At 49.9% G+C, this 20,012-nt stretch overlaps 1 protein-coding gene and 1 pseudogene across 23 annotated transcripts in view; both read right to left on the minus strand.

The window, feature by feature from the left end:
• The window catches only part of PUM1 (pumilio RNA binding family member 1), a 1,043,345-nt gene that overhangs the window by 129,476 nt on the left and 893,857 nt on the right, over nucleotides 1-20,012 (minus strand). The window lies entirely within an intron of this gene.
• LOC147731717 (uncharacterized) lies at nucleotides 12,887-19,508 on the minus strand (annotated as a pseudogene).

Below are 20,012 nucleotides of genomic sequence, written 5' to 3' on the forward strand. Positions count from 1 at the left end.
GCTAAATTACACTTTTGAAGGTGTAATAGATATCCTATGATGTGTTGAATAGACATGTCTAAGGGATTTATCTGGTTGTTTTGGCAGTATATGACAAAGCGTTTCCACTTAGCAGCATAACATGCTCTAGTAGTGGGACGTCTAGCTTCTTTAATGATGTTCATGCATTCTGGAGGAAGGTTGAGGTAACCAAACTATGACCTCAGGAGCCAGATCGGTAGGTTGAGCTGAGCTGGGTCCGGGTGTCTGATCTCTCCATGGTTCTGTGTTAATAGGCGTGGAGATTGGTTTAGTTTTTTGTGTGGTACTACAGACATCTGCAACAGCGTGGCGTACCACGGTTGTCTGGCCCAAGTTGGAGCGACTAGAATGAGCGTCAGGGAATGTTGTTGTAGTTTGCGTACCACTAACGGAAGTAGTGGGAGAGGAGGAAAAGCGTACGCAAATAGTTTTGACCAGTTCATCCATATCTCATTGCCTTTGGACAATGGGTGTGGGTATCTGGCGGCAAAGCTTGGGCATTTTGCGTTTTCGTGGGGGGCAAAGAGGTCTATCTGAGGTTGTCCCCACATTTGAAAGAACGGATGAAGAACTTGCGGATGAAGTTCCCACTGGTGGATCTGCTGTGTTTGCCGACTTAGCAGATCTGCCATAGTGTTTTGTACTCCTGGGACGTGTTGGGCTAAGAGGAAGATCTTTAGTGGTATAGCCCATCTCCATATCTGCTGTGCTAACAGAGAGCTGCAGAGAGTGTGTACCCCCTTGTTTGTTTATGTAGTACATAGCTGTCATATTGTCTGTGCGGACTAAGACAGCTTTGCCTGACACTGGAGTTTGAAACGCTTTTAGGGCTAGAAACACAGCTAGCAACTCTAAATGGTTGATGTGGAGTAGCTTTTGTTGCGGTGTCCACCTGCCTTGCATGGTGAAATGCAGTAGATGAGCTCCCCAGCCGGAGAGCGATGCGTCCGCTGTCATGACTATTTGAGGATTTTGCTCTAGAAACGGTAGTCCTTTGGCAAGGTTTTTGGTGTTCCACCATTGCAGAGAACGATAAGTCCGACCGTCTACCAACACTAGGTCTGGTAATTGACCTTGAGCCTGGTTCCATTGGCGTGCTAGGCACTCTTGAAGTGGACGCATTTGCAGTCTTGCGTGAGGTACTACAGATATGCAAGATGCCATCATTCCTATGAGCTGCATGAACACTCGAGCTGGTAGCGAGTGCTGCGATTTGAATTTTTTTAGGAGAGTTTGTACACTTGTTATCCTGGCTGGAGAGGGATAAGCTAGTGTTAGTTGGGTGTTTATTGTAGCTCAGAGATACTGTTGTATTTGCGCGGGTTGTAGATGCGATTTGGTGTGATTTACTGTGAATCCCAAATCGTGAAGCAGTTGAATAGTAACATGATTGTGTTGCACACACTGGCTGTATGAGCTGGCTTTTATGAGCCAGTCGTCTAGATATGGGAAGACATGAATAGGTTGTCTTCTTAAGTGTGCTGCTACTACTGCTAGGCATTTGGTAAACACCCTTGGTGCTGTTGTAACTCCGAATGGGAGCACTTTGAACTGGTAATGCTGTCCGTCTAGCACAAATCTGAGATATTTTCTGTGCGCTGAGTGGATGGGAATATGCAAGTAGGCGTCCTTGAGATCTAGAGTGACAAGGAAATTGTTTAGAACCAGAAGTGGAAGGACCTGTTGGAGTGTGACCATATGGAAATGATCCGACTGTATGTAAATGTTTAGAGGTCTGAGGTCTAGGATGGGTCTTAGAGATCCGTCCTTCTTTGGTATTAGGAAATATAGGGAGTATACACCTTTGTTTTTCTGATGCTCTGGAACTATTTCTATTGCATTTTTGTGCAGGAGTGATATTACCTCCTGTCTGAGCAATGTTAAATGTTCTTGTGACATTGGACACTGCTTGGGTGGTATGTTTGGGGGGGTAGATGTTAGTTCCAGACAGTAACCTGATTGAATTATTTGGAGCACCCACCTGTCTGATGTGATGCTTTCCCAGGCTGGCAGGTATTGTTGAAGTCTTCCCCCAACAGGAGTGGAATGGGACAGGGGAAGGGAGTCATTGGGCAGGGGTAGAGGCATAGCGGGAGTTGTTATTTTTACCTCTGCCTTTGTTATTGTTACCCCTGTAACCACCCCTTTGGTAGCCTTTGTTGTAAGTGGACTGTGTAGGGGCTTTGTATGAGGTAGAAGCTGTGTCTGACGAGTATCCCTGGTGGCACCTTTATAGGATGAGCGACGAAATGAACCTTTGGGAGCCTGCGAATGCAGGGCTCCCATAGATTTGGCTGTGTCTGTATCCTTTCATTTTTTCAAGTGATACATCCACGTTAGGTCCGAATAGGTGTTGCTCAAAGGGTTGATTAAGAATGGCACTTTGTACCTCAGGTTTGAATCCTGATATACGTAGCCAGGGCGTGTCTGAGTAGTAAAATGCTGGTGTTAACTGCCCTAGAGGCAGTATCTGTTGCATCAAGTGCACACCGAATAGAGGTGTTTGTGATGTTCTTCCCCTCTTGGATAAGCTCATTTGCTCTATCCTTGTACCTGTCAGGGAGGTGTCTCATTAATGACTCTAGCTCATCATAATGTGCCCTGTTGTATCTTGCTAATAATGCCTATGTTTTTGCGATACGCCACATTTGCTGCTTGAGACGCTGTTCTTTTCCCTGATGCGTCAAGTAGCTTAGACTAATTATCTGGTGGTGGAGCATCACCCGATGTTTGTGAGTTTGCTCTCTTGCATGCATTGGAAACTACAAGTGAGTCTAGTGGTAATGGACCTTTAATATATGCTGGGTCTGAGGGGGCAGCTTTATATGTTTCTCTTTACAAGGGCTAATAACCAGAGTTCTGACTGGGTCTTTGAAGACTTCAGGAGCGTGCTTAACTCCTTTAAGCATTGGTAAAATGGATGAGGACCTTTGTGCATTATCAAAGGTATCCATTAGGAAGTCTTCTTCTACAGGGTCTGTGTGTATGTCTACCCCATGATATTGTGCAGCCCTGTGGATTAATTCATTAAACCCTAAAGTGTCTTCTGGTGGGGAAGGCCTTGAGGGGTATAAGTCATCCTGAGGGACATTTGGAACATCTGGGGTGGTATAATCATCCCACGGGTCAGGTGATCCTGTAGGCGTGGCTGGATCAGGTATATGTCCCCCATATCATCAGAGCTATCACCCCTGTTGTCATCGTGTGGTATTATACAGGATGCTGGGGAATGCTGTGGTATGGGAGGATGTGGTGATGGTACAGGTGAAAGAGAAGGGGAAGGCAGTCTTATGGGAGAGGTAGCCATGTCCTTCTTTAAATGCGGAGCAGGTGTGTTTAGTGGTGGCTTTTTTGAGGCCAAAATTAACTGTCCAGTAATTGGATCTTTAGCTAGAGTCTTTTGAGCAGGGTCTGGAGAAGATAAATCCTCTGCAGGAGGTCGATCTTTTGGTGCAGAGGAAGGTTTTGGCACCGAAGCGGTTTGTTTTGGTTTCTTGACAATGTGTTTTACCGGGGAAGCAGGAGTCTTTTTCGGCTCCGAAGCTTTTTTCAGTTTCGAGGATTTTTTCTGTTCCTGTATCGTTTTTGGATCCGATAGTTTTTTCGAATCCGAAGCGTGTTTGCTTGGTTCCGACCTGGGTTTCCATGCCGAGGTAGCAGAGGCAGGCTTCGGTGTCGATTTTTTAGATGTCGACATGGAAGCTGATGCTTTCTTTTTTGGTGCCGATGGATGTGTGTCGGCACCGTTGCGAGGTCGACTCGAGCCCGAGTCGCCTGAAGGCTTCCATAGCTTCTTAGCCGGGCCCGAAGGTGGGGCAGTAGAAGCAGTGTCTCGATGTGCACCCGAGTCCGAGTGCAAGGGTGTGACCAGAGCCTTTTTTGGGTGTGTCGAGGAAGGGTTGGGGTCGACTGTCTTACTTACGACCCGTTGAGCTGGAGTAACTTCTTCGACATCGGAATCTTCTGCCTCGGAGTTGCTCTCGACGCCATGTTGTTCTGGGACGTCTACGTCCTCCTCGAAGATGTCGTCCGGAATTGGAGCTGAAGATAGCCATTGTTCTCCTGGCTCTTCGGTCCCGGATCTACTTTTTGGAGCGTAAAGAGGCACAGGCGGAACAGTCTTTAGCCTCGTGCTCCGGGGAGAGGCAGAGGTTACACACCTCATGAAGGTCGATGTGGGGAAACTTCGACCCACATTGAGGACACTTTAAATGCCGTCCTTTCCATGAGCTGGAGTAGAGGCCTAGTTAGGCCCAAAGGCCGTCGTCGACGACCGGAATCGAAGTTCTCGTTGTAGAGAAGTAGCGTTGACTGGAAAAAGCGTTCGAAACTAGATTATAGAAGCTGGTGAGGATTGCGCGCCGAAGGAAATCGGTTCCAACACAGAGCGCTGGAAACACATCCGAGCCCGGTGGCGGAAAAAAACAATCTGGGGATGAAGCCGATGCCCATGCGCAGTATCATCCAAAGGAGAAAACACCTATCCCGTGACTTCCAAAGACTTTTCTAAAACAAAACAAACTGCAAACATCCGGGCCCAACACTAGGTGGCCATCTATGCATAGTGTGTAATCTGCAGTTCATATGCCTCGAAAATAAGAGCCCAGAAGGTCCAATGCTACCATCCAGTCTCCGGGATACAGGGCAGACAGACCCTTGGGAAAGCATGAGCATTTACAATTTGTCCTTCAGCAGGTAGGAACTGTAGGGTCAATTACCGAAAAGAGTAGAGTATAGAGTTCAGTTCTTGAGTGAGTGAATTCATTTGCTGACTGAGTGTGTACCTCAAATACTTATCACTGTCCTCCGATACTGCCTTACTGCTCGACCACCCTACCACAAATATAGAGTAAGGTTCAATCTAACATCTGATGAAAAAAACAAGAACAACTCCGGACCCAACCACTAGATGGCGGAATAATGCACAGCATGTGAATCCAGAAAACTCTTCAAGCTACAAAATTACTCCTACTGGTAAGTAACCATTTCGTTATTTCCCTCAACACTGAGCTGGTCTCTCCCCTGGACTTTAAATGCTTCTTTTGCCATGTCTATCAGACTGGTGGCCGCCAAATTCTTGGGTTTACCTTAAGTTGAGGTAAAAACTAAAGTCATCACGGAGGTGCTGCAACACTGACAATCCTCATTCGAATCTCTGCTGCCATTTAAGGAGGCCTTGACCAGCTCACTCATGGTCACTTGGATCAAGCACTGCTCTTGTCCATCAGTAAACAGAGGCAGCACGTTGCCACAGGCCTGCTCCACGTGACCATGTCTTTTTCATGCTACACAAGAGAGCCTTTAGGTACCGGCTGTGAGAAAGTGCCCTCTTCCTGCATGGTATGCCCCCACCTTTTGCTGAATTGCTGATGTTCTTTGACTGAGTGTTCTCTGTGCTACTGCTAATCAGGTATCCCTAAAATTGCATTGAAGCCTAAACCCAATTGGCATCTCTGGCCAAATGTCAGCCCCTGGTAAATGGTACCATAGGTACCCAGGGCACTGTGACCAGCCGCTAAGGGCTGCAGCACCTATTGTGCCCCCCTTAGAGGCCCTGTACCCAGACACTCACACACTGTCTTTGCAGGCTGCGTGTCTTGGTGCAGAATAAAGCAAAGAGTCGACATGGCACTCATCCCTGTGTGCCATGCCCACAAACCATTGCCCTGGCATACATCAGTTACCCCTTTAGCTGGGTGCCCTATGCCAGTGTCGAGGGTACAGGTACATGAGCCCTGTACCCCAAGCGTGCCCAAGTTCATTCCTGGGAACTGTAAGTGCAATGCTGCCATTAAGAGTATATGGTGCTGGGAGTTTGTCATTACGAACCGCACAACACCATAATGGCTACACTGAAAACTGGGAAGTTTGGTATCAGCACATTAAACTCATACTGATGCCAGTGTGGTATTTAATGTAAAATGCACAACAGAGGGCATCTTAGAGATGCCCAAGAAACTCGACCAACTTCTAGTGACCTGACTGGGTGGCTGCAAAGGCTGCCACCAAAAGACATTTTCTGGACCCCTGGGTCGAGAGCCTCCTTCTCTTGGGGGCCTGAAACAATGCATATCCTTGGACGAGGTGTCAAGCCTCCTCCCCCAGGATGAGCTGGGTTCACGAAGGGGAAGCTTCAAAGCATGCCGCCTTTGTGAGCCTCTCCAAACCATTTGCTGCTTTCAGCAAATGGTCCCCACTGGTTCTACCCCCCACTTTGGGCGGGAGAGCTGGCAGGAAAAACAAGTGAGGGAAAGAGGTGTGCCCACCTCTACCAACTCCACCCCTCAGGTGTGGGAGGCGAGGTGAAGCACAACTATGAATCTCGGCCATCTTGAGTATGGGGGGGGACCCAACCAACCAGGGACAGGCTCCCCCCCCCCTTCCCACTGGAGGGTGGCACGATAGGAGGTGTACCTACCCCAGGGAAGGGACCTGGTTGGTCCTTGCCCTTTCCCTACCCGTTATGCCCCTAAATCTAGGATTTAAGGGGCACCCTGAAGGAATATGCTACTTACCAGTATGCATCTGTTCTTGGCATGAAGGGCTGCTGACATTCATATCTGTGCATAGATCGCCGCCTAGTGTTGGGTCCGGATGATTGCACATTGTTGTCCTGGAAGAGTCTTCGAAGTATCACGAGATAGGTGGCTCCTCCCCTGGAGTACAGTGCGCATGGGCATTGACTCCATCCCCAGATTGTTTTTCGCCATTGTAGCCAAGATGGAGTGAAACTCAGTGAAAGATGACCATGCCATGAAATGTTATGTGAATACTGCAGCTGCTACAGGCGCCGGGGAGGAGGGCGGCGATATGAATGTCAGCAGCCCTACATGCCAAGAACAGGTGCATACTGGTAAGTAGCATTTGCAGTTCGAGGCATGTGGGCTGCTGAATTCATATCAGTGCATAGAATACATAGCAGTCCCTCCATTAGCGGCGGCCGCCCGTGCCAGCTGCAGCAGTTTGGAAAAGTGTTTTGAGAACAGCCCACCCTACAGCTGCCTGCTGTTTGGAGTGCACGTCTACACAGTAATGCTTAGTAAATGTATGTGTGGTAGACCATGTGGCTGCTCTACACATGTCCTCTAAGGGAATGTTTCCAAGGAAAGCCATAGAGGCCCCCAACTTTCTGGTGGAGTGGGCTCTTGGTGGAATGCTAAGAGTGCGCTTTGCATAGCAGATTTGAATACATTTCACGATCCACCTAGCAATACCAGCCTTGGAAATAGGGTTACCTTTGTGATGTGGCGCAAAGGCAACAAAAAGCTGTTTAGTTTTCCTAAAATCCTTGGTCCTATCAATGTAATACATTAGGGCCCGTTTAACGTCAAGGGTGTGGAGCATCCGCTCCGCCAGTGACTCTGGATTCTGAAAGAAAACCGGCAACTCAATGGTTTGGTTGATGTGGAACTGAGACACAACCTTGGGTAAAAATTTAGGGTTTGTGCGGAGCAGTACCCTATTAGCATGAACTTGGAAGAAAGGCTCTTGGATTGTGAGGGCTTGCAGTTCACTAACCCTCCGTAGCGATGTAATTGCTACAAGGAAAGCCACTTTCCATGTCAAGAATTGAACCTCGCAGGAATGTAGTGGCTCAAAGGGAGGACCCATCAGTCTTGTAAGAACCACATTGAGGTTCCATTCAGGAGCTGGTGGAGTCCGTGGCGGAATGACTCTTTTGAGGCCTTCCAGAAATGCTTTGATGGCAGGCACCTTGAAAAGCGAAAGGTGTTGTCTATTTTGGAGGTATGCGGCCATCGCATACAGGTGAATGCAAATGGAAGTATATGCCAGATTAAACTTGTACAGATGGAACAGGTAACAGATGATGTTCTGAATAGAAGCATCTAGTGGATCAATGTTGTGGGTTGCGCAATAGATGACAAACCTCTTCCATTTCGCCGCATAACAGGCTCGAGTAGTGGGCTTCCTAGCCTCCCGAATGATGTCCATGCAATTGGGAGGAAGGTTGAGGTAGCCAAACTCTAGGACTTCAGGAGCCAGATCGCCAGGTTGAGCTGTTGCGGATCTGGGTGCTGAATGTCGCCATGGCTCTGCGTCAGAAGGCTGGGTGTGAGACGAAGCCTTTGATGCGGTACCACGGAGAGCTCCTGAAACGTGGTGTACCATGGTTGGCGAGCCCACGTTGGAGCAACTAGGATGAGAGTCATTGAGTGCTGCCTGAGCTTGCGCGCCACCAGCGGTATCAGGGGTGCTGGGGGAAAAGCGTACGCAAATCTGCCTGACCAGTTCATCCACATCGCATTGCCCTGTGATTGCGGGTGTGGGAACCTGGCGGCGAAGCTTTGGCATTTTGCGTTCTCCCTTGTGGCGAACAGGTCGATCTCTGGATGACCCCACCTTTGGAAGTACGGTTGGAGTACTGATGGATGTATCTCCCACTCGTGCATTTGATGGCTGTACCTGCTGAGCAGGTCCGCCATTTGATTGTCCTTGCCTGGGAGATGTTCTGCCATGAGGAAAATGTTCCTCTGAATGGCCCACTTCCACATGCTCTGAGCCAGATGAGACAGCTGCGGAGAGTGTGTGCCCCCCTGTTTCTGAATGTAGTACATGGCTGTCATGTTGTCCGTCCGGATCAACACGACCTTGTTGCACAGATGTACTTTGAATGCCTTTAAGGCCATGAAGATTGCCATCAGTTCCAGTACATTGATGTGCATCTTCCTTTGCTGTAGTGTCTATAGTCCCTGCACCGTGTATTGGAGTACATGCGCTCCCCAACCCTGGAGAGAAGCGTCCGTTGTCAGGATGATCTGCGGCACAGGCTCTTGAAACGGTCGGCCCTTGCAAAGGTTTCGTGGATTCCACCAATGCAGAGAGTTGTATGCCCGACCGCTCACCAACACTAGGTCTTTTAACTAAAAACCACCGCAATGGAGCGCACACCGCTAGCCCCTCCTCCGGATCGCCCCTCGGGATTCTGGTACTTGTAGTTCAGTAGTGGATCACCCAGGTGGGTGCAAGTCGGTACTTGTTGGACTGATGAATCTCTAGACCCGATACATGTCCCGGGTTTTTGGGTATCGCCCGAGACATGGCTCGGGTTTCGGGATAACTTCCCTCATCAGTAGAGAAAATGGTTTAGGGGTGGAGGAGAAGGCCGCCAAACAACAGTCAATGGCCTCGATGCCCGAACCGGCACGCAGGGCAGCATCCAGGAGCCCGTCGGCTCAAAGCTCAAGGGAGCCAATTAGTAAAAACCACCGCAATGGAGCGCACACCGCTAGCCCCTCCTCCGGATCGCCCCTCGGGATTCTGGTACTTGTAGTTCAGTAGTGGATCACCCAGGTGGGTGCAAGTCGGTACTTGTTGGACTGATGAATCTCTAGACCCGATACATGTCCCGGGTTTTTGGGTATCGCCCGAGACATGGCTCGGGTTTCGGGATAACTTCCCTCATCAGTAGAGAAAATGGTTTAGGGGTGGAGGAGAAGGCCGCCAAACAACAGTCAATGGCCTCGATGCCCGAACCGGCACGCAGGGCAGCATCCAGGAGCCCGTCGGCTCAAAGCTCAAGGGAGCCAATTAGTAAAAACCACCGCAATGGAGCGCACACCGCTAGCCCCTCCTCCGGATCGCCCCTCGGGATTCTGGTACTTGTAGTTCAGTAGTGGATCACCCAGGTGGGTGCAAGTCGGTACTTGTTGGACTGATGAATCTCTAGACCCGATACATGTCCCGGGTTTTTGGGTATCGCCCGAGACATGGCTCGGGTTTCGGGATAACTTCCCTCATCAGTAGAGAAAATGGTTTAGGGGTGGAGGAGAAGGCCGCCAAACAACAGTCAATGGCCTCGATGCCCGAACCGGCACGCAGGGCAGCATCCAGGAGCCCGTCGGCTCAAAGCTCAAGGGAGCCAATTAGTAAAAACCACCGCAATGGAGCGCACACCGCTAGCCCCTCCTCCGGATCGCCCCTCGGGATTCTGGTACTTGTAGTTCAGTAGTGGATCACCCAGGTGGGTGCAAGTCGGTACTTGTTGGACTGATGAATCTCTAGACCCGATACATGTCCCGGGTTTTTGGGTATCGCCCGAGACATGGCTCGGGTTTCGGGATAACTTCCCTCATCAGTAGAGAAAATGGTTTAGGGGTGGAGGAGAAGGCCGCCAAACAACAGTCAATGGCCTCGATGCCCGAACCGGCACGCAGGGCAGCATCCAGGAGCCCGTCGGCTCAAAGCTCAAGGGAGCCAATTAGTAAAAACCACCGCAATGGAGCGCACACCGCTAGCCCCTCCTCCGGATCGCCCCTCGGGATTCTGGTACTTGTAGTTCAGTAGTGGATCACCCAGGTGGGTGCAAGTCGGTACTTGTTGGACTGATGAATCTCTAGACCCGATACATGTCCCGGGTTTTTGGGTATCGCCCGAGACATGGCTCGGGTTTCGGGATAACTTCCCTCATCAGTAGAGAAAATGGTTCATCAGTCCAACAAGTACCGACTTGCACCCACCCTCCGGAGGAGGGGCTAGCGGTGTGCGCTCCATTGCGGTGGTTTTTACTAATTGGCTCCCTTGAGCTTTGAGCCGACGGGCTCCTGGATGCTGCCCTGCGTGCCGGTTCGGGCATTGAGGCCATTGACTGTTGTTTGGCGGCCTTCTCCTCCACCCCTAAACCATTTCTCTACTGATGAGGGAAGTTATCCCGAAACCCGAGCCATGTCTCGGGCGATACCCAAAAACCCGGGACATGTATCGGGTCTAGAGATTCATCAGTCCAACAAGTACCGACTTGCACCCACCTGGGTGATCCACTACTGAACTACAAGTACCAGAATCCCGAGGGGCGATCCGGAGGAGGGGCTAGCGGTGTGCGCTCCATTGCGGTGGTTTTTACTAGGTCTTTTAACTGCCCGTGAGCCTGAGTCCACTGACGTGCTGAGCACTCCTGAAGCAGACGCATATGTAGTCTCGCGTGCGGGACTATGGAGATGCAGGAGGCCATCATGCCTATCAACTGCATGAACACTCTGGCTGGAAGCGAGTGTTGAGGTCTGAATCTTTGGATCAGCGACTGAATGCTGTTGATTCTCACTGAATTCGGCTGCGCAGTGGCCGCCAGAGTGTTTATAGTCGCACCCAGATACTGCCGTATGTGGGCGGGCTGGAGATGTGATTTTGGATAATTCCGTGAGAAACCCAGATCGTGCAGAAGGTGAATGGTGTGGGACACGTGGTCGGCGCACTGCTGGGCCGACTTCGCTTGAATGAGCCAGTCGTCCAGATAGGGGTAGACGTGGATGTTTTGACGTCTCAGATGCGCCGCCACTGTCGCTAGGCACTTTGTGAAGACCCTCGGCGCTGTGGTGACCCCAAAAGGCAAAACCTTGAACTGGTAGTGCTGGTTTTGAATGGTGAACCTGAGGTACTTTGTGTGAAGGATGCAGTGGAATGTGAAAGTACGCATCCTTGAGGTCCAGAGTTGCCAGGAAGTCCCCTTGCCGAAGCAGTGGGAGAACCTGCTGCAGCGTGAGCATATGGAAATGTTCCGACAGAATGTAAAAGTTCAGAGGTCTGAGGTCTAGGATGGGCCTGAGGGATACTTCCTTCTTTGGAATCAGAAAGTACAGGGAGTAAACTCCTGTACCTTGTTCTTGCAGGGGCACGAGCTCTATTGCTCCTTTTTGCAGCATGACGTTGACTTCTTGCTGCAACAAGTGCAAGTGCTCGCCGGACATAGGACAGCTTTTTGGGGGTATGTTGGGTGGAGTGGATGTGAGCTCCAGACAATAACCATATTGGATAAGAGATCTGATCCACCTGTCCGTGGTGATGGACTTCCACACGGGCAGGAACTGCTGGAGTCTCCCCCCGACCGGTGTTGCGTGGTCGGGGGGCAGTGACAAGGCGTCACTGTTTGTTGGCGATGGAGGACCTGGAGCTGTTATTACCACGTCCTCTGCCCTTGACGTTGTTGCCACGGTATCCACCCCTACCCTTGTTGGTATAGGAGGGTTGGGTGTTACTCTTATAGAACTGCGTTGACTGTGACGCTTGACCCCTCGAGGTGCCTCTATTATTGGAGCGGCGAAAGGAACCACCCCGAAACTGCTGTGACTGCAAGGCACCCATAGACTTAGCAGTGTCGGTGTCCTTCTTCATCTTTTCGAGGGTGGTATCGACTTCCAGGCCAAACAGGTGGTCTGGGTTGACAGTTTGGTTGAGGATGGTAGTCTGAATGTCTGGTTTGAAACCGGATATTCTGAGCCATGCGTGCCTACGCAGTAGAACGCTAGTGTTTATCGCTCTTGAGGCGGTGTCAGCCACATCCAGAGCGCACTTAATTGAAGCATTGGTGATAAGCTTCCCCTCCTGTATCAGCATCTCAGCTGCTTCCTTATACTGCTCTGGCAGGTGTTGTAGCAGGGTCTCTAGAGTGTTGTAGTGTGCCCTGTCGTAACGCGCAAGCAGCGCCTGTGTGTTGGATATGCGCCATATGTTTGCAGCCTGCGCAGCAACACGCTTCCCCGAAGCCTCAAATACTTTAGATTGCTTGTCTGGGGGAGGAGCATCACCCGTAGTCTGTGAGTTGGCTCTTTTGCGAGCATTGGAGACAACCAAGGAATCCAGAGGCAACTGTCCTTTGATGTATGTTGGATCAGTGGGCGCTGCCTTGTACTTTTTGTCAATACGTGGATTGACGACTCTTGCTCGGGTGGGCTCCTTGAAGACCTCCGGCGCATGTTTCAACACCCCTTTTAGCATTAGCAAAGTCTTTACAGTTTTCTCAGCGACTGAAAAGGTGTCAAAAAGAAAATCAACGTCTACTGGGTCAGCATGGAGATCGACGTCATGGTTGGCTGCCGCCCTTTCAATAAGAGCATTGAAAGCTGCAGAGTCCTCAGTTGGAGAAGTTTTTGCTGAAAAGAGCTGAGGCTGAATGCGAGTCCCCAGGGTCGCCACCAGCAGACCAAGGCTCAGTCACATCCTCTGGGTCGGAGTAGACTGGGTAGGCATACTCATCCTCGTTGTCACCATCACCCTCCTCAACATTAGAATGAGTGGGTGAAAGTTCATGGCCTTGAGGTGATGCTGGCTCTGAAGGGGCAGAGGCACCAGCAGGGTTTATCTTTCTTTTAAGTGGGATTTGGAAATGCTCCAAAGCTGGTTCAGGGGTGATCTTCCGTTTAAGGAGAGAGAGCTTGCCTGTGTTGGCGTCGATGATTACTTCTCGACGCTCTTCTTCTGCCAGTGGTTGGTGGCGCGGGCTCGGAACCACCAACGATGCCTTCGGCGTCGAGGATAACTTCAAGGGCCCCCCGGCCCCAGGCTTTGCTGCGAAAGCCTTCGGCGCCGTTTTTGGCGGTAACGTGAAGAGAATCGGCGTTGGCCCCTTCGCCGGTTTCTGGAGAGGCTTGTGCACAGTGTCCTGCGGCTCGACTGCCGCGGTCCCCTCCCTAATACGCTGAAGGGACTCGTTGACCTTTCTAGTGAGCGAGGCGGAGGGACGGACCGACTCGAGAGAGTCTTCAGAAGCAGATTTTGGCCCGGCGACCAAGGCCGCAGTCTTCGGAGCCGACGCAGCAGCCCCCTTGGCCTTGTCGAGTGGAAGCGGGTCAGCGATAGACTTGGGGTCGTCCTGCCGCTTCTTCGTGGTCTTTTTATGGTCGTCGACCTTCTTGGCATCGATGCGACTCTTAAGTGCGTCGACCAACTTCGGCGCCGACGCCGCCGCGTCGCCCGTTTTCACCTTTGGCTTCGACACTGTAGTCTTCGGGTCTGCCATTTTGGCGTGTCCCTTGAGCTCGACGGCCATTTTTGATTTCTTCGGCGCCGAGGTCTCCGAAGTCTTCGATCCGACCAGTGCGACTTGCGCTTTTGGTTTCGAGACGTCTGGCGTCGAGACCGATGGTTTCACTTTCGGTTTCTGTACCGGGAGTGGCGCCGTATCAATGTCCGTGGCCGGGCCGGAAGGCGGAGCCGTGGGACGGGAATCAAGACTTTGGGTAAGGCCCGAAGGCGATCCCTCAGCCTGGGCCTTATAATGTTGGCTGGCCCCGGAGTCAGTGTGAGGAAGCTCCTCCTCCGAGCTATCCTCTACGGTGGCAATGGCCCCGTCGTCGTCCCCTACCTCCTCGACGACTTCATCGAAATCCTCGCCTTCCGCGTCGTAGTCTTCCTCGACCGACGCCGGGTTAGATTCCGTGATATCTTGGATAGTGTCGTCGCCGACATCCTCCGTGTCGAAGATGTCCGTCGGAGGGGGTGCCGATCGCTGGGCCTGCAGTCTTGCAGCTCGGCGGAGCTTAAGCGTCTTCTTCGACCGGAACTTGGAGCAGGCCATACACTTGGCCTCGTCGTGGTCCACCGACAAGCACTTATTGCACACCGGGTGCACATCGATATGTGGGTATTTCGAGGCACACACCGGGCACCTCTTAAATGGACTTCGTTCCATGATGAAGTAGTTTGGGGCGTCGTGTAGGCCCGTCCGCGCTGAAAGCACGCGGAAGGGTGGAGTTGGCTCGGAGTCGATGAAACAAACGAACCCGAACGATAGACAATACCGACACAAGTCCTAAAGACCTTTTGGTCTCAAGTAAAAGACGTTAAAACAACTATCGATTCCGACAGAGGGAAAAGAAACGCATCCGAACCCAATGGCGGAAAAAAACAATCTGGGGATGGAGTCGATGCCCATGCGCACTGTACTCTCGTGATACTTCGAAGACTCTTCCAGGACAACAATGTGCAATCATCCGGACCCAACACTAGGCGGCGATCTATGCACAGATATAAATTCAGCAGCCCACATGCCTCGAACCTGGCAATTCTATTGACTGATTGATATGGAAAGTGGATATAACTTTCGGCATAAACTTGGGGTTAGTACGGAGCACAACCTTATTGTGGTGTATCTGCATGAAAGGTTCTTGAATGGTTAGTGCTTGTAGCACACTCACTCGCCTGAGGGAGGTAATAGCTATTAAAAATGCCACCTTCCATGTTAAGAATTGTACTTCACAAGAATGGAATGGTTCGAAAGGTGGCCCCATAAGTCTGGTAAGTACTACGTTTAAGTTCCAGTCTGGCGCAGGTGGATGTTTTGGAGGGAGAATTCTTTTAAGTCCTTCCATAGCTTTAATAGGTGGTATTCTGAACAGGGACACGTGTTGTCTGTTCTGGAGATATGCTGCTATAGCAGCAAGGTGTAACCTTATGGAAGAGTATGCTAGATTGCATCTTTGCAGATGTAACAACTAACAGATTATGTTTTGAATGGAGGCATCCAATGGATTGATTTGGTTATTGCAGTAAATTACAAATCTTTTCCATTTAGCTGCGTAGCATGCTCTAGTAGTTGGGCGTCTTGCTTCCTTGATAATGTTCATACAGTCGGGAGGGAAGTTAAGATATCCGAACTCTAAGACTTCAGGAGCCAGGTCGCTAGGTTCATCTGACTGGGATCTGGGTGGCTGATTTCTCCATGGTTCTGAGTTAGTAGCTGTGGCGATAGTAGCAGTCTTTGGTGGGGAATTACTGAGAGTTCTAAGAGTGTCGTGTACCATGGCTGTCTTGCCCATGTGGGAGCAACCAGGATCATTGTGACTGTTGCTTTAGTTTGCGTGCTACTAATGGAATCAGTGGTGTTGGCGGAAAAGCGTACACAAATCTGCCTGACCAGTTCATCCATATCGCATTACCTTGTGACAACGGGTGAGGGAACCGGACGGCAATGGACTGGCATTTTGAGTTTTCTTTTGTGGCAAAGATCTATTTCTGGATGTCCCCACTTTTGGAAGAATGGTTGTAGAACTTGAGGGTGAATCTCCCATTCGTGTATCTGTTGGCTGTGTCTGCTTAGTAGATCTGCGATCTGATTGTCTATTCCTGGGAGGTGCTCTGCCATGAGAAAGATGTTTTTTGGAATTGCCCACCTCCATGTGCTCTGTGCTTGGTGAGACAGCTGCGGAGAGTGTGTCCCTCCCTGTTTCTGGATGTAGAACATGGCTGTCATGTTGTCTGTCCGGATTAACACAGCCTTGTTTGTTGTACAAGTATTTCCTGAAGGCTTGCATTGCTAGAAATACTGCTAGCAACTATAAGTGGTTTATATGCAGTGTCTTTTGCTCGACTGTCCAGAGCCCTTGGACTGTGTATTGAAGTAGGTGGACTCCCCAACCTGTCAGTGATGCGTCCGCTGTTAATACTACTTGTGGAACTGGCTCTTGGAACAGTTGCCCCTTGGAAAGGTTTTGTGGGTTCCACCACTGCAGAGAGTTGTAAGTGCGACTGCCTACCAACACTAGGTCTTTTAGTTGTCCTTCAGCCTGGCTCCACTGCCGTGCTAGGCATTCCTGCAATGGACGCATTTGAAGTCGGGTATGAGGGACAATGAATATGCAGGAGGCCATCATGCCTATAAGCTGCATGAACACTCCAGCGGGCAAGGAGTGTTGTGGCTGAAATCTTTGAATTAGAGACTGCATGTTGGCTATCCTGGCTGGATTTGGATATGCCTTTGCCACTGAGGTATCTATTGTTGCTCCCAGATGTTGTTGTATGTGGGAGAGCTGCAGATGTGATTTTGGGTAATTTATGGAAAATCTCAGACTGTGCAATAGCTGGATTGTCTGAGATGTATGGTTTGCACACTGTGTGTATGAGTTGGCTTTTATGAGCCAATCGCCCAGGTAGGGGAACACATGGATGTGTTGCCTTCTTAGGTGTGCTGCTACTACTACTAGGCATTTTGTAAAAACCCTTGGTGCTGTAATAACCCCGAAGGGGAGAACTTTGAATTGATAGTGGTGACCTTCTATTGTGAACCGGAGGTATTTCCTGTGAGCTGGATGTATAGGTATGTGAAAATATGCCTCTTTGAGGTCTAATGTAGCGATGAAGTCGCCTTGCTGGAGTAACGGGGGTACTTGTTGTAGAGTTATCATATGGAAATGCTCTGAGAGTATGTATTGGTTCAGAGGTCTGAGGTCCAATATTGGTCTGAGGGACCCGTCTTTTTTGGGAATAAGGAAGTATAGGGAGTATATTCCTGTTCCCTGATGTTGAAAAGGGACTGGCTCTATGGCTCCCTTTTCCAGCATGGATGTGACCTCTTGTAACAGCGTAATGTGTTCTTTGGACGGTGTTTGGTGGTATGTTGGGTGGAGTAGAAGTGAGGCCCAGGCAATAACCATACTGGATAATTTGTCTCACCCACCTGTCTGTGGTAATTGCGTTCCAGACTGGTAGGAATTGTGTTATTCTGCCTCCGACTGGTGTTAAGTGGTCTGGAGGGAGTGTGAACAAGTTACTGTTTGGTGGCGGTGGAGGCTCTGGTGTTGTTGTTGCCACGTCCTCTGCCTTTGTTATAGTGGCCTCTATAACCTCCTCTATTGGAGCCCTTATTAAAGGTGCTCTGAGTATTACTTTTGAATGTAGAGGAAGTTTGGGATGTGTTGCCTCTACCTGAGCCTCGAAAGGAGGAGAGGCGAAAGGAACTCCTAGATTGTTGAAACTGAAGTGTGCCCATAGACTTAGCAGTATCTGTATCTTTTTTCATCTTTTCTAAGATGGTGTCTACTGCAGGGCCAAACAAGAAATCTTGGTTAACTGGCTGGTTAAGGATGGTTGACTGCACTTCATTCTTAAATCCGGAAATGCGTAGCCACGCATGCCGGCGTAGTAAGACGCTAGTGTTAATGGACCTGGCTGCTGTGTCAGCTGCGTCAAGTGCACATTTAATGGAAGTGTTTGTGATAAACTTGCCTTCTTGTAAGAGGCCGTTCACTTTAGCTTTAAAAGGTTCTGGCAGGTGTTGTAGTAAACCCTCCAGTTGGTCATAATGTTCTCTATCGTAGCGTGCTAATAGAGCTTGTGTGTTTGCAATTCTCCAAGTGTTTGCTGCTTGGGATGCCACTCTTTTACCTGAGGCTTCTAATATCTTTGACTTCTTGTCAGGAGGGGGAGCATCTCCTGTAGTCTGTGAATTAGCTCGCATTAGAAGGTTTGATACAACTAGTGAGTCTAAAGGCAACTGTGACTTAATATAAGAAGGGTCTGTAGGGGCTGCTTTATACTTCTCAATTTTGGGATTGAGGACACGAGCTCTGGCTGGGTCTTTGAATATTTCTGGCGCGTGTTTTAGTACCCCTTTTAACATAGGAAGTGTACGTACATTCTTTTCTGATGTTGGAAAAGTATCAAATAGGAAGTCCTCTTCGATTGGGTCATTGTGCATGTCTACATTATGATATTTAGCTGCCCTATCCACCAGTTGGTTAAAGACAATGGTGTCGTCAGTAGGCGACAGCTTTGTAGGATACGTAGTGGTGTCAGGGATGGGTTGTGGATCGTATGCATCATAAGGATCATTCTGGTCATCCCATGTTTTATCCTGTATATCTTGATCCTCAGGTTCTACAAAATTATCTTGAGGATCTTCTTCTACGTTTTCTGTCTCATCATAACCTGATGTAGGAGAGTAAGGCACAAAAGGCATGTTAGGATAGAAAGGAGGAGGAGTGAAAGGCCTTGTAGGTGATGTTCCAAAGTCTTTTTTCTTTGGAGGGCCAGGGGAAGAAGTGTCAGTGTCCAATGGTCTCTTCTTATTGTGGTAAACTGTTACTCGTGCTGTTTCAGGGTCTATATACAGTTTAGCTTGTTCCTCGCTCACTGGATCAGGATGGAAGAGTTCTTCCTCAACTGTCCGTGGTTTCGGCGCCGATGATTTTGACTTTGTCACTGGTTTGTGGCGAGTCTTTGGCTCAAGGGCCTTCAGCTGTGGAGCTTTTTTCGGCCCGACTGCTGTTTTTGGGTCGGCGACTTATTTCGGGTCAGCGATTCCCTTTTGTTCGAATTCTTTTGTTGGCTTTACTGCCTTTTTTGGTTTGGTGACCTTCTTTGGCTCGACCACCTTTTTCGGATCGACCTGTTTCTTCGGTTCAATAACCTTTTTTGGATCGATTGGTGTTTTCGATTCGATGACCTTTTTCGGATCGACCGTTTTTTTCGTAGACTCAACTGCCTTCTTCGGGTCGACAGGATTTTTAGTGTGACCTGTTTTTTGGAGGTCGACACTTTTTCGGCTCGACTGCCTTTGTCGGGTCGACTATTCTTTTGGGATCGACGACCCTTTTTGTTTCGACGCCCTTTTTTGTATCGACGATTTTCTTCGGCTCGGCAACCTTTTTCGGTTCGGCGGCCTTTTTGGGAAGAGTGTAGCTCATTCCCGGGGTATCACAAGGCTTGGGTTTGGTCTTCGGAGCCGAGCCGGAAGGCGGGGTCTCTTAAGGAGTTTGTCGATCTCGGCTAAGGCCTTTAGCCGATGCTTCGACCGAAGGCTCGTCCTGAGATGGAAGCGGGGTTGGGGGCTTAATACTCACGGTTTGCCCCGCTGTGATCTGGTCATTGGAGTCAGACTGGTCTTCTACAGTGACAATTTCTAGGTCGGAGTCAGTCGCTTCTGGGAGGTCATGTTCGTCTTCGAAAATGTTCTCCGGTTCCGGTACCTGCAGCTGCATCTCTTGTCTAGCGGCCCTTCGGTTCCGGATAGTTTTCTTCGACCGGAACTGAGCACAAGCTGGACAGTTTTCCTCGTTGTGCTCGGGAGATAGGCACTTGTTGCATACTGTATGTTTATCAGTATGTGGGAATTTGGAGTGACATTGTGGGCACATTTTAAACGGGGTCCTTTCCATCGGCAGCAGGCCCACGTGGCGTCGAAAAGGCCCAACGGCCCGCGTCGACGACCGGATCGAGATGAAGTCTTTACGAGTCAAGGGGTACCGAACGAGAACAATACCGTCGAGGTAGAAGGCCTTTGGCCTTAGAAAGTTGAAAAGTTTTGGTTCCGAAGTTTGAGTTGAGGAATAGCATCCGAACCAAATGGCGGAAAAAAAACAATCTGAGGATGGAGAAGATGCCCATGCGCACTATAGTCCAGGGGAGGAGTCACCTATCTCGTGATACTTCGAAGACTCTTCCAGGACAACAAAGTGCAAACATCCGGACCCAACACTAGGCGG

This window comes from Lissotriton vulgaris, chromosome 2_1, assembly GCF_964263255.1.
Source record: "Lissotriton vulgaris chromosome 2_1, aLisVul1.2, whole genome shotgun sequence".
NCBI lineage: Eukaryota > Metazoa > Chordata > Amphibia > Caudata > Salamandridae > Lissotriton > Lissotriton vulgaris.